We start from the raw sequence: 17,208 nt of genomic DNA, 5'->3' as shown, positions 1-17,208 counted from the left end.
TGTAATATGAGGGGCCCTGGGCCTGTACCGCCGGCCACAAGACAGTCCCCCCCCAGGTCAAACAGTGCTCTACCACTTGCAAAATTTTCTCTCACAGCTCCACCAATGTTTAGTCTATGCGCTGACATTCTTCAATGCCTGGCACTGTCAATACCATTGTATTGACATTTTTCTTATGTTAGGCCTTCGAAGCCTGTCTGCGGTCCCTCCTTCCACTAGGCCTCCACTGACCTGTCTACTGCCGCCCGTGTTCCCCTGGAACCAATTTTAAATTGCCTACAGCCAGCCCAATTTATTATGTTAGGGCTTCGAAGCCTGTCTGCGGTCCCTCCTTCCACTAGGCCTCCACTGACCTGTCTACTGCCGCCCGTGTTCCCCTGGAACCAATTTTAAATTGCCTACAGCCAGCCCAATTTATTATGTTAGGGCTTCGAAGCCTGTCTGCGGTCCCTCCTTCCACTAGGCCTCCACTGACCTGTCTACTGCCGCTTGTGTTCCCCTGGAACCAATTTTAAATTGCCTACAGCCAGCCCAATTTATTATGTTAGGGCTTCGAAGCCTGTCTGCGGTCCCTCCTTCCACTAGGCCTCCACTGACCTGTCTACTGCTGCCCGTGTTCCCCTGGAACCAATTTTAAATTGCCTACAGCCAGCCCAATTTATTATGTTAGGGCTTCGAAGCCTGTCTGCGGTCCCTCCTTCCACTAGGCCTCCACTGACCTGTCTACTGCTGCCCGTGTTCCCCTGGAACCAACATCAGAAAATATAAAAATAAGTATTTTGCTTATAAAAAAGAAAATACTGGAGAGATATCAAATGCAGACATTTTAACATTAAAAACAAACACATACAACAAAAATCTGGTACAGTACTAAAAATGGCCACCAGCTACAATAACTTTCTCCTGCAAGTAGTTAACTGAAAGTTTTTTTCAATTTAAAACACAGATATGGCATCCACCGAGTGTTGTCCTGTCGCGTCTTCTTTATATTATTGCCAAGAAGATGCAAAACAATGAAAATAATAAAATCATTATTTACCCAAAAAATAGAGTAAGTCAAAACCACATTGCAAATAAACATTCATTACAAATAAAGAAGCAGGGCGCGTCCGAGGGTGAGTATATACCTAATAAGAATATAATCACCCTAGGACGCGCCCTGCTTCTTTATGACAGCCTTCCTTCCTAAAAATCAGCCCTTCCGTGGTGTAGAGAGAGGGTGTGTTCCACTCCAAGGTGTTCCCCAGGTTGCCTTTCCTGAGCTTCGATCTTAATGCTCTCGTTTAGTAGTTGTCGGAAAGTAGGCTGCATTAGGCCTACAAATTGGGTATGGGGTGGAGAGAGATGGTGTGTTACACTCCAAGGTGTTCCCCAGGTTTCCTTGCCATTGCTTCGGTCTTCCGACTCTCGTTTAGTAGTTGTAGAAAACTACACTGCATTAGGCCTACAAATTGGGTATGGGGTGGAGAGAGATGGTGTGTTACACTCCAAGGTGTTCCCCAGGGTTCCTTGCCATTGCTTCGGTCTTCCGACTATCGTTTAGTAGTTGTAGAAAACTACACTGCATTAGGCCTACAAAATGGGTATGGGGTGGAGAGAGATGGTGTGTTCCACTCCAAGGTGTTTTCCAGGTTGCCTTTCCAGAGCTTCGATCTTAATGCTCTCGTTTAGTAGTTGTTGGAAACTACACTGCATTAGGCCTCCAAATTGGCTATGGGGTGGAGAGAGATGGTGTGTTCCACTCCAAGGTGTTCTCCAGGTTGCCTTTCCAGAGCTTCGATCTTAATGCTCTCGTTTAGTAGTTGTTGGAAACTACACTGCATTAGGCCTCCAAATTGGCTATGTGGTGGAGAGAGATGGTGTGTTCCACTCCAAGGTGTTCTCCAGGTTGCCTTTCCAGAGCTTCGATCTTAATGCTCTCGTTTAGTAGTTGTTGGAAACTACACTGCATTAGGCCTACAAAATGGGTATGGGGTGGAGAGAGATGGTGTGTTCCACTCCAAGGTGTTCTCCAGGTTGCCTTTCCAGAGCTTCGATCTTAATGCTCTCGTTTAGTAGTTGTCGGAAAGTAGGCTGCATTAGGCCTACAAATTGGGTATGGGGTGGAGAGAGATGGTGTGTTCCACTCCAAGGTGTTCTCCAGGTTGCCTTTCCAGAGCTTCGATCTTAATGCTCTCGTTTAGTAGTTGTTGGAAACTACACTGCATTAGGCCTCCAAATTGGCTATGGGGTGGAGAGAGATGGTGTGTTCCACTCCAAGGTGTTCTCCAGGTTGCCTTTCCAGAGCTTCGATCTTAATGCTCTCGTTTAGTAGTTGTTGGAAACTACACTGCATTAGGCCTCCAAATTGGCTATGGGGTGGAGAGAGATGGTGTGTTCCACTCCAAGGTGTTCTCCAGGTTGCCTTTCCAGAGCTTCAATCTTAATGCTCTCGTTTAGTAGTTGTTGGAAACTACACTGCATTAGGCCTACAAAATGGGTATGGGGTGGAGAGAGATGGTGTGTTCCACTCCAAGGTGTTCTCCAGGTTGCCTTTCCAGAGCTTCGATCTTAATGCTCTCGTTTAGTAGTTGTTGGAAACTACACTGCATTAGGCCTACAAATTGGGTATGGGGTGGAGAGAGATGGTGTGTTACACTCCAAGGTGTTCCCCAGGTTTCCTTGCCATTGCTTCGGTCTTGCGACTCTCGTTTAGTAGTTGTAGAAAACTACAACGCATTAGGCCTACAAAATGGGTATGGGGTGGAGAGAGATGGTGTGTTCCACTCCAAGGTGTTCTCCAGGTTGCCTTTCCAGAGCTTCGATCTTAATGCTCTCGTTTAGTAGTTGTCGGAAAGTAGGCTGCATTAGGCCTACAAATTGGGTATGGGGTGGAGAGAGATGGTGTGTTCCACTCCAAGGTGTTCTCCAGGTTGCCTTTATAGAGATTCGATCTTAATGCTCTCGTTTAGTAGTTGTTGGAAACTACACTGCATTAGGCCTCCAAATTGGCTATGGGGTGGAGAGAGATGGTGTGTTCCACTCCAAGGTGTTCTCCAGGTTGCCTTTCCAGAGCTTCGATCCTAATGCTCTCGTTTAGTAGTTGTTGGAAACTACACTGCATTAGGCCTCCAAATTGGCTATGGGGTGGAGAGAGATGGTGTGTTCCACTCCAAGGTGTTCTCCAGGTTGCCTTTCCAGAGCTTCGATCTTAATGCTCTCGTTTAGTAGTTGTTGGAAACTACACTGCATTAGGCCTACAAAATGGGTATGGGGTGGAGAGAGATGGTGTGTTCCACTCCAAGGTGTTCTCCAGGTTGCCTTTCCAGAGCTTCGATCTTAATGCTCTCGTTTAGTAGTTGTTGGAAACTACACTGCATTAGGCCTCCAAATTGGCTATGGGGTGGAGAGAGATGGTGTGTTCCACTCCAAGGTGTTCTCCAGGTTGCCTTTCCAGAGCTTCGATCTTAATGCTCTCGTTTAGTACTTGTCGGAAAGTAGGCTGCATTAGGCCTACAAATTGGGTATGGGGTGGAGAGAGATGGTGTGTTACACTCCAAGGTGTTCCCCAGGTTTCCTTGCCATTGCTTCGGTCTTCTGACTCTCGTTTAGTAGTTGTAGAAAACTACACTGCATTAGGCCTACAAATTGGGTATGGGGTGGAGAGAGATGGTGTGTTACACTCCAAGGTGTTCCCCAGGTTTCCTTGCCATTGCTTCGGTCTTCCGACTCTCGTTTAGTAGTTGTAGAAAACTACACTGCATTAGGCCTACAAAATGGGTATGGGGTGGAGAGAGATGGTGTGTTCCACTCCAAGGTGTTCTCCAGGTTGCCTTTCCAGAGCTTCGATCTTAATGCTCTCCTTTAGTAGTTGTCGGAAAGTAGGCTGCATTAGGCCTACAAATTGGGTATGGGGTGGAGAGAGATGGTGTGTTCCACTCCAAGGTGTTCTCCAGGTTGCCTTTCCAGAGCTTCGATCTTAATGCTCTCGTTTAGTAGTTGTTGGAAACTACACTGCATTAGGCCTCCAAATTGGCTATGGGGTGGAGAGAGATGGTGTGTTCCACTCCAAGGTGTTCTCCAGGTTGCCTTTCCAGAGCTTCGATCTTAATGCTCTCGTTTAGTAGTTGTCGGAAAGTAGGCTGCATTAGGCTTACAAATTGGGTATGGGGTGGAGAGAGATGGTGTGTTACACTCCAAGGTGTTCCCCAGGTTTCCTTGCCATTGCTTCGGTCTTCCGACTCTCGTTTAGTAGTTGTAGAAAACTACACTGCATTAGGCCTACAAAATGGGTATGGGGTGGAGAGAGATGGTGTGTTCCACTCCAAGGTGTTCTCCAGGTTGCCTTTCCAGAGATTCGATCTTAATGCTCTCGTTTAGTAGTTGTTGGAAACTACACTGCATTAGGCCTCCAAATTGGCTATGGGGTGGAGAGAGATGGTGTGTTCCACTCCAAGGTGTTCTCCAGGTTGCCTTTCCAGAGCTTCGATCCTAATGCTCTCGTTTAGTAGTTGTTGGAAACTACACTGCATTAGGCCTCCAAATTGGCTATGGGGTGGAGAGAGATGGTGTGTTCCACTCCAAGGTGTTCTCCAGGTTGCCTTTCCAGAGCTTCGATCTTAATGCTCTCGTTTAGTAGTTGTTGGAAACTACACTGCATTAGGCCTACAAAATGGGTATGGGGTGGAGAGAGATGGTGTGTTCCACTCCAAGGTGTTCTCCAGGTTGCCTTTCCAGAGCTTCGATCTTAATGCTCTCGTTTAGTAGTTGTTGGAAACTACACTGCATTAGGCCTCCAAATTGGCTATGGGGTGGAGAGAGATGGTGTGTTCCACTCCAAGGTGTTCTCCAGGTTGCCTCTCCAGAGCTTCGATCTTAATGCTCTCGTTTAGTACTTGTCGGAAAGTAGGCTGCATTAGGCCTACAAATTGGGTATGGGGTGGAGAGAGATGGTGTGTTACACTCCAAGGTGTTCCCCAGGTTTCCTTGCCATTGCTTCGGTCTTCTGACTCTCGTTTAGTAGTTGTAGAAAACTACACTGCATTAGGCCTACAAATTGGGTATGGGGTGGAGAGAGATGGTGTGTTACACTCCAAGGTGTTCCCCAGGTTTCCTTGCCATTGCTTCGGTCTTCCGACTCTCGTTTAGTAGTTGTAGAAAACTACACTGCATTAGGCCTACAAAATGGGTATGGGGTGGAGAGAGATGGTGTGTTCCACTCCAAGGTGTTCTCCAGGTTGCCTTTCCAGAGCTTCGATCTTAATGCTCTCCTTTAGTAGTTGTCGGAAAGTAGGCTGCATTAGGCCTACAAATTGGGTATGGGGTGGAGAGAGATGGTGTGTTCCACTCCAAGGTGTTCTCCAGGTTGCCTTTCCAGAGCTTCGATCTTAATGCTCTCGTTTAGTAGTTGTTGGAAACTACACTGCATTAGGCCTCCAAATTGGCTATGGGGTGGAGAGAGATGGTGTGTTCCACTCCAAGGTGTTCTCCAGGTTGCCTTTCCAGAGCTTCGATCTTAATGCTCTCGTTTAGTAGTTGTCGGAAAGTAGGCTGCATTAGGCTTACAAATTGGGTATGGGGTGGAGAGAGATGGTGTGTTACACTCCAAGGTGTTCCCCAGGTTTCCTTGCCATTGCTTCGGTCTTCCGACTCTCGTTTAGTAGTTGTAGAAAACTACACTGCATTAGGCCTACAAAATGGGTATGGGGTGGAGAGAGATGGTGTGTTCCACTCCAAGGTGTTCTCCAGGTTGCCTTTCCTGAGCTTCTATCTTCAGGCTCTCGTTAAATTGTGGTTAAATGGAACAACTGCGTTTGGCGTACTAGTTGGTTTGGGGCCTACTAACAGTGTCTGCCGCTCCTTGCTGTTCTCCTGGTTTCCTGTCCTGAAATTCCGTTTTCAGGCGCTCGTTAAGTAGTTGTTAATGTTAGACTGCATTTGGCCTACTAGTTGGATTGGGGCCTACTATCGGTGTCTGCCACTCCTTGCTGTTCTCCTCCACTGAACAAAGCTGTGCTGCCTGTTTACTACGGTTGCCAATTTTGAACTGCATTTCGACTACTTACTGATTTGGGCCTACTCTCTGTGTCAGCCTCTCATTCCAGTTGTCCTCCACTGCAATGCCCCCTGGTTATTCCTGTGTTACCAATTTTGAACTGCATTTAGCCAACTTTATTCTTTGGGCCTATATCTGTGTTTCCTCCTCATCCTGCCCATTGCCCAGCCAGTGATAGATGAGTCTGCTGGTACATTGACCCATAACGCAACATTCCCCGTGCACGCTACACAACAACATTGTGACCCTGCTGAAAGTCAGGTTGCTCTTCCCGCATACCATACCACCTTACACGGGGACAAAGAGGAAGGTGCAGATGAAAGTGCAGGTTCCTTCATCAGGTGGGGGGAGGAATACTAGTTGGCGACGTCACTGGCACAGGGCCTCACATAGTACGCAAAAGTGTTGCTGCCGGTGGGAGGCGCCCCCGCCGTGCAAACACACCGCTGTACTTTGAGGGACCCTGTGCCAGTGCCAATGCCAACGAGTGGGCCCCCCCTGCTTGCTCAGGTTCACAGCACTTGCAAAGTTGAAATACTTACCTCTCCCTGCTCCACTGCCGTGACGTGGTCCAGATTTCCTGGGCCCACTAATTACTTGAACCAGCCCTACCCACCACAACTTTAGCCAAATGACCCCCAATTTCAAATGCCTTCCAATTATTATAAGGTAAATTACGCTTGACAAGCTTCATTAAGAAGAATGGATGGTTTTGACATTAAAATGGGCACTCTAGGTGTTTTCCTGGCCCACACTCACTGACTAACATGCTGCCCCATTGACTTGCATTGGGTTTCGTGTTTCGGTCGATCCCGACTTTACGTCATAATCGGCCGATTTCACTCGACCCGACTTTTGAGATAGTCGGGTTTCGTGAAACCCGGCTCGACTCTAAAAAGGTCAAGGTCGCTCAACTCTAATTATCTCATGCACTTTTCATGTGAAGTATTGGAGCAAACATGCTTTTCAACTGACCTTGTGCACAATGGTAGCGCTTCTGACTCCATTAAAGAAGGCTGCGTGTTGATATCACATCAGGGTCGAGAAGCTCTTTCATCTTTTCATAACTTCATCGATGCTTGTGTTAAGATTGAAAACGGAAACTGAGTAATTCCACTGACAATAGAAAAATTCGACTTTGTTGCCACCTGTAGGCAAAGTGTTTAAAAATGTGTTTTATTTAAGTTATGTAGATTAATATCTTATCAACAATACTGTGATGAAAAATATCATTTGGGAATTGAGTTCAAAACATAAAAAAAATAATCCTTGCCGGGAACAGCTAACACTTTGTTCATGCCATTGTCATCTTTGAATTTGTAAGAAAAGAGAGTTTATTATTAGATTTTAAATTTTAAACTGGAAATCCCTGAATCAGAATGTCATGATCTTAATTCATCCTTGTTTATATCTTTTCCAAAATGGGAGTAAAAGTTGCAAGTTTCCTGATGGCTTCCAGATATTATCTCGTGCACTTTTCATGAGAAGTATTGGGCGTACATGCTTTTCAACTGACCTCGTGGCGCAACGGTAGCGCGTCTGACTCCAGATCAGAAGGTTGCGTGTTCAAATCACGTCGGGGTCAAGTAACTCTGTCATCTTTACATAACTTAATCGATGCTTGGGTAAAGATTGAAACGGAAACTGCGTAATCCTACTGACAAGAGAATAGCTCAACGTTGTTGTCATGTGTCAGCGCAGTGTTTGAAAAGTGTTTTATTTAAATGATATAGATTAATATCTTATGAACAATACTTTGATGAGAAATATCATTTGGTAATTGAGTTCAAAACATAAAGAAAATCCATGCCGGGAACAGCCAATACTTTGTTCATGCCATTGTCTTCTTTGAATTTCTTAGAGAAGAGGGCTTATTACTAGATATTTAATTTTTAACTGGAAATCAATTAATCCGAATGTGATGATTTTAATTCAGCCCTGTTTATGTCTTTTCTAAACTGTGATTAAAAGTAGCAAATTTCCAGATGGGGTCCATATATTATCTCATGCAGTTTTCATGTGAAGTATTGGAGCAAACATGCTTTTCAACTGACCTTGTGCACAATGGTAGCACTTCTGACTCCATTGAAGAAGGCTGCGTGTTGATATCACATCAGGGTCGAGAAGCTCTTTCATCTTTTCATAACTTCATCGATGCTTGTGTTAAGATTGAAAACGGAAACTGAGTAATTCCACTGACAATAGAAAAATTCGACTTTGTTGCCACCTGTAGGCAAAGTGTTTAAAAATGTGTTTTATTTAAGTTATGTAGATTAACATCTTATCAACAATACTGTGATGAAAAATATCATTTGGGAATTGAGTTCAAAACATAAAAAAAATAATCCTTGCCGGGAACAGCTAACACTTTGTTCATGCCATTGTCATCTTTGAATTTGTAAGAAAAGAGAGTTTATTATTAGATTTTAAATTTTAAAATGGAAATCCCTGATTCAGAATGTCATGATCTTAATTCATCCTTGTTTATATCTTTTCCAAAATGGGAGTAAAAGTTGCAAGTTTCCTGATGGCTTCCAGATATTATCTCGTGCACTTTTCATGAGAAGTATTGGGCGTACATGCTTTTCAACTGACCTCGTGGTGCATTGGTAGCGCATCTGACTTCAGATCAGAAGGTTGCGTGTTCAAATCATGTCGGGGTCATGAAACTCTATCAACTTTTCATAACTTAATCGATGCTTGGGTAAAGATTGAAACGGAAACTGCGTAATCCTACTGAGAATAGAATAGCTCAACGTTGTTGTCATGTGTCAGCGCAGTGTTTGAAAAGTGTTTTATTTAAATGATATAGATTAATATCTTATCAACAATACTTTGATGAGAAATATCATTTGGGAATTGAGTTCAAAACATAAAAAAAATCCATGCCGGGAACAGCCAATACTTTGTTCATGCCATTGTCTTCTTTGAATTTCTTAGAGAAGAGGGCTTATTACTAGATATTTAATTTTAAACTGGAAATCAATGAATCCGAATGTGATGATTTTAATTCAGCCCTGTTTATGTCTTTTCTAAACTGTCATTAAAAGTAGCAAATTTCCAGATGGGGTCCATATATTATCTCATGCACTTTTCATGTGAAGTATTGGAGCAAACATGCTTTTCATCTGACCTTGTGCACAATGGTAGCGCTTCTGACTCCATTAAAGAAGGCTGCGTGTTGATATCACATCAGGGTTGAGAAGCTCTTTCATCTTTTCATAACTTCATCGATGCTTGTGTTAAGATTAAAAACGGAAACTGAGTAATTCCACTGACAATAGAAAAATTCGACTTTGTTGCCACCTGTAGGCAAAGTGTTTAAAAATGTGTTTTATTTAAGTTATGTAGATTAACGTCTTATCAACAATACTGTGCTGAAAAATATCATTTGGGAATTGAGTTCAAAACATAAAAAAAATAATCCTTGCCGGGAACAGCTAACACTTTTTTCATGCCATTGTCATCTTTGAATTTGTAAGAAAAGAGAGTTTATTATTAGATTTTAAATTTTAAACTGGAAATCCCTGATTCAGAATGTCATGATCTTAATTCATCCTTGTTTATATCTTTTCCAAAACGGGAGTAAAAGTTGCAAGTTTCCTGATGGCTTCCAGATATTATCTTGTGCACTTTTCATGAGAAGTATTGGGCGTACATGCTTTTCAACTGACCTCGTGGCGCAACGGTATCGCGTCTGACTCCAGATCAGAAGGTTGCGTGTTCAAATCACGTCGCGGTCAAGTAACTCTATCATCTTTTCATAACTTAATCGATGCTTGGGTAAAGATTGAAACGAAAACTGCGTAATCCTACTGACAATAGAATAGCTCAACATTGTTGTCATGTGTCAGCGCAGTGTTTGAAAAGTGTTTTATTTAAATGATATAGATTAATATCTTATCAACAATACTTTGATGAGAAATATCATTTGGGAATTGAGTTCAAAACATAAAAAAATCCATGCCGGGAACAGCCAATACTTTGTTCATGCCATTGTCTTCTTTGAATTTCTTAGAGAAGAGGGCTTATTACTAGATATTTAATTTTAAACTGGAAATCAATGAATCCGAATGTGATGATTTTAATTCAGCCCTGTTTATGTCTTTTCTAAACTGTCATTAAAAGTAGCAAATTTCCAGATGGGGTCCATATATTATCTCATGCACTTTTCATGTGAAGTATTGGAGCAAACATGCTTTTCAACTGACCTTGTGCACAATGGTAGCGCTTCTGACTCCATTAAAAAAGGCTGCGTGTTGATATCACATCAGGGTCGAGAAGCTCTTTCATCTTTTCATAACTTCATCGATGCTTGTGTTAAGATTGAAAACGGAAACTGAGTAATTCAACTGACAATAGAAAAATTTGACTTTGTTGCCACCTGTAGGCAAAGTGTTTAAAAATGTGTTTTATTTAAGTTATGTAGATTAATATCTTATCAACAATACTTTGATGAAAAATATCATTTGGGAATTGAGTTCAAAACATAAAAAAATAATCCTTGCCGGGAACAGCTAACACTTTGTTCATGCCATTGTCATCTTTGAATTTGTAAGAAAAGAGAGTTTATTATTAGATTTTACATTTTAAACTGGAAATCCCTGAATCAGAATATCATGATCTTAATTCATCCTTGTTTATATCTTTTCCAAAATGGGAGTAAAAGTTACAAGTTTCCAGATGGCTTCCAGATATTATCTTGTGCACTTTTCCTGAGAAGTATTGGGCGTACATGCTTTTCAACTGACCTTGTTGCGCAACGGTAGCGCGTCTGACTCCAGATCAGAAGGTTGCGTGTTGAAATCACGTCGGGGTCAAGTAACTCTATAATCTTTTCATAACTTAATCGATGCTTGGGTAAAGATTGAAACGGAAACTGCGTAATCCTACTGACAATAGAATAGCTCAACGTTGTTGTCATGTGTTTGAAAAGTGTTTTATTTAAATGATATAGATTAATATCTTATCAACAATACTTTGATGAGAAATAGCATTTGGGAATTGAGTTCAAAACATAAAAAAATCCATGCCGGGAACAGCCAATACTTTGTTCATGCCATTGTCTTCTTTGAATTTCTTAGAGAAGAGGGCTTATTACTAGATATTTAATTTTAAACTGGAAATCAATGAATCCGAATGTGATGATTTTAATTCAGCCCTGTTTATGTCTTTTCTAAACTGTGATTAAAAGTAGCAAATTTCCAGATGGGGTCCATATATTATCTCATGCACTTTTTATGTGAAGTATTGGAGCAAACATGCTTTTCAACTGACCTTGTGCACAATGGTAGCGCTTCTGACTCCATTAAAGAAGGCTGCGTGTTGATATCACATCAGGGTCGAGAAGCTCTTTCATCTTTTCATAACTTCATCGATGCTTGTGTTAAGATTGAAAACGGAAACTGAGTAATTCCACTGACAATAGAAAAATTCGACTTTGTTGCCACCTGTAGGCAAAGTGTTTAAAAATGTGTTTTTTTTAAGTTATGTAGATTAATATCTTATCAACAATACTTTGATGAAAAATATCATTTGGGAATTGAGTTCAAAACATAAAAAAACAATCCTTGCCGGGAACAGCTAACACTTTGTTCATGCCATTGTCATCTTTGAATTTGTAAAAAAAGAGAGTTTATTATTAGATTTTAAATTTTAAACTGGAAATCCCTGAATCAGAATGTCATGATCTTAATTCATCCTTGTTTACATCTTTTCCAAAATGGGAGTAAAAGTTACAAGTTTCCTGATGGCTTCCAGATATTATCTTGTGCACTTTTCATGAGAAGTATTGGGCGTACATGCTTTTCAACTGACCTTGTGGCGCAACGGTAGTGCGTCTGACTCCAGATCAGAAGGTTGCGTGTTGAAATCACGTCGGGGTCAAGTAACTCTATAAACTTTTCATAACTTAATCGATGCTTGGGTAAAGATTGAAACGGAAACTGCGTAATCCTACTGACAATAGAATAGCTCAACGTTGTTGTCATGTGTCAGCGCAGTGTTTGAAAAGTGTTTTATTTAAATGATATAGATTAATATCTTATCAACAATACTTTGATGAGAAATATCATTTGGGAATTGAGTTCAAACCATAAAAAAATCCATGCCGGGAACAGCCAATACTTTGTTCATGCCATTGTCTTCTTTGAATTTCTTAGAGAAGAGGGCTTATTACTAGATATTTAATTTTAAACTGGAAATCAATGAATCCGAATGTGATGATTTTAATTCAGCCCTGTTTATGTCTTTTCTAAACTGTGATTAAAAGTAGCAAATTTCCAGATGGGGGTCCATATATTATCTCATGCACTTTTCATGTGAAGTATTGGAGCAAACATGCTTTTCAACTGACCTTGTGCACAATGGTAGCGCTTCTGACTCCATTAAAGAAGGCTGCATGTTGACATCACATCAGGGTCGAGAAGCTCTTTCATCTTTTCATAACTTCATCGATGATTGTGTTAAGATTGAAAACGGAAACTGAGTAATTCTCCTGACAATAGAAAAATTTGACTTTGTTGCCACCTGTAGGCAAAGTGTTTAAAAATGTGTTTTATTTAAGTTATGTAGATTAACATCTTATCAACAATACTGTGATGAAAAATATCATTTGGGAATTGAGTTCAAAACATAAAAAAAATAATCCTTGCCGGGAACAGCTAACACTTTGTTCATGCCATTGTCATCTTTGAATTTGTAAGAAAAGAGAGTTTATTATTAGATTTTAAATTTTAAACTGGAAATCCCTGATTCAGAATGTCATGATCTTAATTCATCCTTGTTTATATCTTTTCCAAAATGGGAGTAAAAGTTGCAAGTTTCCTGATGGCTTCCAGAGATTATCTTGTGCACTTTTCATGAGAAGTATTGGGCATACATGCTTTTCAACTGACCTCGTGGCGCAACGGTAGCGCGTCTGACTCCAGATCAGAAGGTTGCGTGTTCAAATCACGTCGGGGTCAAGTAACTCTATCATTTTTTCATAACTTAATCGATGCTTGGGTAAAGATTGAAACGGAAACTGCGTAATCCTACTGACAATAGAATAGCTCAACGTTGATGTCATGTGGCAGTGCAGTGTTTGAAAAGTGTTTTATTTAAATGATATAGATTAATATCTTATCAACAATACTTTGATGAGAAATATCATTTGGGAATTGAGTTCAAAACATAAAAAAATCCATGCCGGGAACAGCCAATACTTTGTTCATGCCATTGTCTTCTTTGAATTTCTTGGAGAAGAGGGCTTATTACTAGATATTTAATTTTAAACTGGAAATCAATGAATCCGAATGTGATGATTTTAATTCAGCCCTGTTTATGTCTTTTCTAAACTGTGATTAAAAGTAGCAAATTTCCAGATGGGGTCCATATATTATCTCATGCACTTTTCATGTGAAGTATTGGAGCAAACATGCTTTTCAACTGACCTTGTGCACAATGGTAGCGCTTCTGACTCCATTAAAGAAGGCTGCGTGTTGATATCACATCAGGGTCGAGAAGCTCTTTCATCTTTTCATAACTTCATCGATGCTTGTGTTAAGATTGAAAACTTAAACTGAGTAATTTCACTGACAATAGAAAAATTCGACTTTGTTGCCACCTGTAGGCAAAGTGTTTAAAAATGTGTTTTATTTAAGTTATGTAGATTAACATCTTATCAACAATACTGTGATGAAAAATTTCATTTGGGAATTGAGTTCAAAACATAAAAAAAATAATCCTTGCCGGGAACAGCTAACACTTTGTTCATGCCATTGTCATCTTTGAATTTGTAAGAAAAGAGAGTTTATTATTAGATTTTAAATTTTAAACTGGAAATCCCTGATTCAGAATGTCATGATCTTAATTCATCCTTGTTTATATCTTTTCCAAAATGGGAGTAAAAGTTGCAAGTTTCCTGATGGCTTCCAGAGATTATCTTGTGCACTTTTCATGAGAAGTATTGGGCATACATGCTTTTCAACTGACCTCGTGGCGCAACTGTAGCGCGTCTGACTCCAGATCAGAAGGTTGCGTGCTCAAATCACGTCGGGGTCAAGTAACTCTATCATCTTTTCATAACTTAATCGATTAATTAAAGATTGAAACGGAAACTGCGTAATCCTACTGACGATAGAATAGCTCAACGTTGTTGTCATGTGTCAGCGCAGTGTTTGAAAAGTGTTTTATTTAAATGATATAGATTAATATCTTATCAACAATACTTTGATGAGAAATATCATTTGGGAATTGAGTTCAAAACATAAAAAAATCCATGCCGGGAACAGCCAATACTTTGTTCATGCCATTGTCTTCTTTGAATTTCTTAGAGAAGAGGGCTTATTACTGGATATTTAATTTTAAACTGGAAATCAATGAATCCGAATGTGATGATTTTAATTCAGCCCTGTTTATGTCTTTTCTAAACTGTGATTAAAAGTAGCAAATTTCCAGATGGGGTCCATATATTATCTCATGCACTTTTCATGTAAAGTATTGGAGCAAACATGCCTTTCAACTGACCTTGTGCATAATGGTAGCGCTTCTGACTCCATTAAAGAAGGCTGCGTGTTGATATCACATCAGGGTCGAGAAGCTCTTTCATCTTTTCATAACTTCATCGATGCTTGTGTTAAGATTGAAAACGGAAACTGAGTAATTCCACTGACAATAGAAAAATTCGACTTTGTTGCCACCTGTAGGCAAAGTGTTTAAAAATGTGTTTTATTTAAGTTATGTAGATTAACATCTTATCAACAATACTGTGATGAAAAATTTCATTTGGGAATTGAGTTCAAAACATAAAAAAAATAATCCTTGCCGGGAACAGCTAACACTTTGTTCATGCCATTGTCATCTTTGAATTTGTAAGAAAAGAGAGTTTATTATTAGATTTTAAATTTTAAACTGGAAATCCCTGAATCAGAATGTCATGATCTTAATTCATCCTTGTTTATATCTTTTCCAAAATGGGAGTAAAAGTTGCAAGTTTCCTGATGGCTTCCAGATATTATCTCGTGCACTTTTCATGAGAAGTATTGGGCGTACATGCTTTTCAACTGACCTCGTGGCGCAACGGTAGCGCGTCGGACTCCAGATCAGAAGGTTGCGTGTTCAAATCACGTCGGGGTCAAGTAACTCTATCATCTTTTCATAACTTAATCGATGCTTGGGAAAAGATTGAAACGGAAACTGCGTAATCCTACTGACAATAGAATAGCTCAAGGTTGTTGTCATGTTTCAGCGCAGTGTTTGAAAAGTGTTTTATTTAAATGATATAGATTAATATCTTATCAGCAATACTTTGATGAGAAATATCATTTGGGAATTGAGTTCAAAACATAAAAAAATCCATGCCGGGAACAGCCAATACTTTGTTCATGCCATTGTCTTCTTTGAATTTCTTGGAGAAGAGGGCTTATTACTAGATATTTAATTTTAAACTGGAAATCAATGAATCCGAATGTGATGATTTTAATTCAGCCCTGTTTATGTCTTTTCTAAACTGTGATTAACCCCTTCATGACCCAGCCTATTTTGACCTTAAAGACCTTGCCGTTTTTTGCAATTCTGACCAGTGTCCCTTTATGAGGTAATAACTCAGGAACGCTTCAACGGATCCTAGCGGTTCTGAGATTTTTTTTTCGTGACATATTGGGCTTCATGTTAGTGGTAAATTTAGGTCAATAAATTCTGCATTTATTTGTGATAAAAACGGAAATTTGGCGAAAATTTTGAAAATTTCGCAAATTTCACATTTTGAATTTTTATTCTGTTAAACCAGAGAGATATGTGACACAAAATAGTTAATAAATAACATTTCCCACATGTTTACTTTACATCAGCACAATTTTGGAAACAAAATTTTTTTTTGTTAGGAAGTTATAAGGGTTAAAATTTGACCAGCGATTTCTCATTTTTACAACGAAATTTACAAAACCATTTTTTTAGGGACCACCTCACATTTGAAGTCAGTTTGAGGGGTCTATATGGCTGAAAATACCCAAAAGTGACATTATTCTAAAAACTGCACCCCTCAAGGTACTCAAAACCACATTCAAGAAGTTTATTAACCCTTCAGGTGCTTCACAGCAGCAGAAGCAACATGGAAGGAAAAAATGAACATTTAACTTTTTAGTCACAAAAATTATCTTTTAGCAACAATTTTTTTATTTTCCCATTGTTAAAAGGAGAAACTGAAACACGAAAGTTGTTGTCCAATTTGTCCTGAGTACGCTGATACCTCATATGTGGGGGTAAACCACTGTTTGGGCACACGGCAGGGCTTGGAAGGGAAGGAGCGCCATTTGACTTTTTGAATCAAAAATTGGCTTCACTCTTTAGCGGACACCATGTCACGTTTGGAGAGCCCCCGTGTGCCTAAAAATTGGAGCTCCCCCACAAGTGACCCCATTTTGGAAACTAGACGCCCCAAGGAACTTATCTAGATGCATAGTGAGCACTTTGAACCCCCAGGTGCTTCACAAATTGATCCGTAAAAATGAAAAAGTACTTTTTTTTCACAAAAAAATTCTTTTAGCCTCAATTTTTTCATTTTCACATGGGCAACAGGATAAAATGGATCCTAAAATGTGTTGGGCAATTTCTCCTGAGTACACCGATACCTCACATGTGGGGGTAAACCACTGTTTGGGCACATGGTAAGGCTCGGAAGGGAAGGAGCGCCATTTGACTTTTTGAATGAAAAATTATTTCCATCGTTAGCGGACACCATGTCGCGTTTGGATAGCTCCTGTGTGCCTAAACATTGGCGCTCCCCCACAAGTGACCCCATTTTGGAAACTAGACCCCAAGGAACTTATTTAGATGCCTAGTGAGCACTTTAAACCCTCAGGTGCTTCACAAATTGATCTGTAAAAATGAAAAAGTACTTTTTTTTCACAAAAAAATTCTTTTCGCCTCAATTTTTTCATTTTCACATGGGCAGTAGGATAAAATGGATCATAAACTTTGTTGGGCAATTTCTCGCGAGTACGTCGATACCTCATATGTGGGGGTAAACCACTGTTTGGGCACTCGGCAGGGCTCGGAAGGGAAGGCGCGCCATTTGACTTTTTGAATGGAAAATTAGCTCCAATTGTTAGCGGACACCATGTCGACCCCCCAAGGAACTTATCTAGATGCATATTGAGCACTTTAAACCCCCAGGTGCTTCACAGAAGTTTATA

The 17,208-nt window shown here is 40.3% G+C and overlaps 6 non-coding genes across 6 annotated transcripts; all 6 read left to right on the top strand.

Moving 5' to 3' along the window:
• Positions 1 to 7,547: 7,547 nt before the first annotated feature.
• TRNAW-CCA (transfer RNA tryptophan (anticodon CCA)) lies at positions 7,548 to 7,619 on the top strand. Its single transcript has one exon. It is a non-coding gene; the product is annotated as a tRNA-Trp (tRNA).
• Positions 7,620 to 9,705: 2,086 nt separating this feature from the next.
• TRNAW-CCA (transfer RNA tryptophan (anticodon CCA)) lies at positions 9,706 to 9,777 on the top strand. The gene has a single exon. It is a non-coding gene; the product is annotated as a tRNA-Trp (tRNA).
• A 2,071-nt stretch (positions 9,778 to 11,848) lies between these two features.
• Positions 11,849 to 11,920, top strand: TRNAW-CCA (transfer RNA tryptophan (anticodon CCA)). The gene has a single exon. It is a non-coding gene; the product is annotated as a tRNA-Trp (tRNA).
• A 1,007-nt stretch (positions 11,921 to 12,927) lies between these two features.
• TRNAW-CCA (transfer RNA tryptophan (anticodon CCA)) lies at positions 12,928 to 12,999 on the top strand. The gene has a single exon. It is a non-coding gene; the product is annotated as a tRNA-Trp (tRNA).
• Positions 13,000 to 14,005: 1,006 nt separating this feature from the next.
• On the top strand, positions 14,006 to 14,077 carry TRNAW-CCA (transfer RNA tryptophan (anticodon CCA)). The gene has a single exon. It is a non-coding gene; the product is annotated as a tRNA-Trp (tRNA).
• A 1,003-nt stretch (positions 14,078 to 15,080) lies between these two features.
• TRNAW-CCA (transfer RNA tryptophan (anticodon CCA)) lies at positions 15,081 to 15,152 on the top strand. Its single transcript has one exon. It is a non-coding gene; the product is annotated as a tRNA-Trp (tRNA).
• Positions 15,153 to 17,208: the final 2,056 nt, after the last annotated feature.

Source organism: Ranitomeya imitator, chromosome 4 (genome assembly GCF_032444005.1).
Source record: "Ranitomeya imitator isolate aRanImi1 chromosome 4, aRanImi1.pri, whole genome shotgun sequence".
NCBI lineage: Eukaryota > Metazoa > Chordata > Amphibia > Anura > Dendrobatidae > Ranitomeya > Ranitomeya imitator.
The sequence above is the reverse complement of the archived record's forward strand: the minus strand, read 5'-3'. Positions and strand labels throughout refer to the sequence as shown.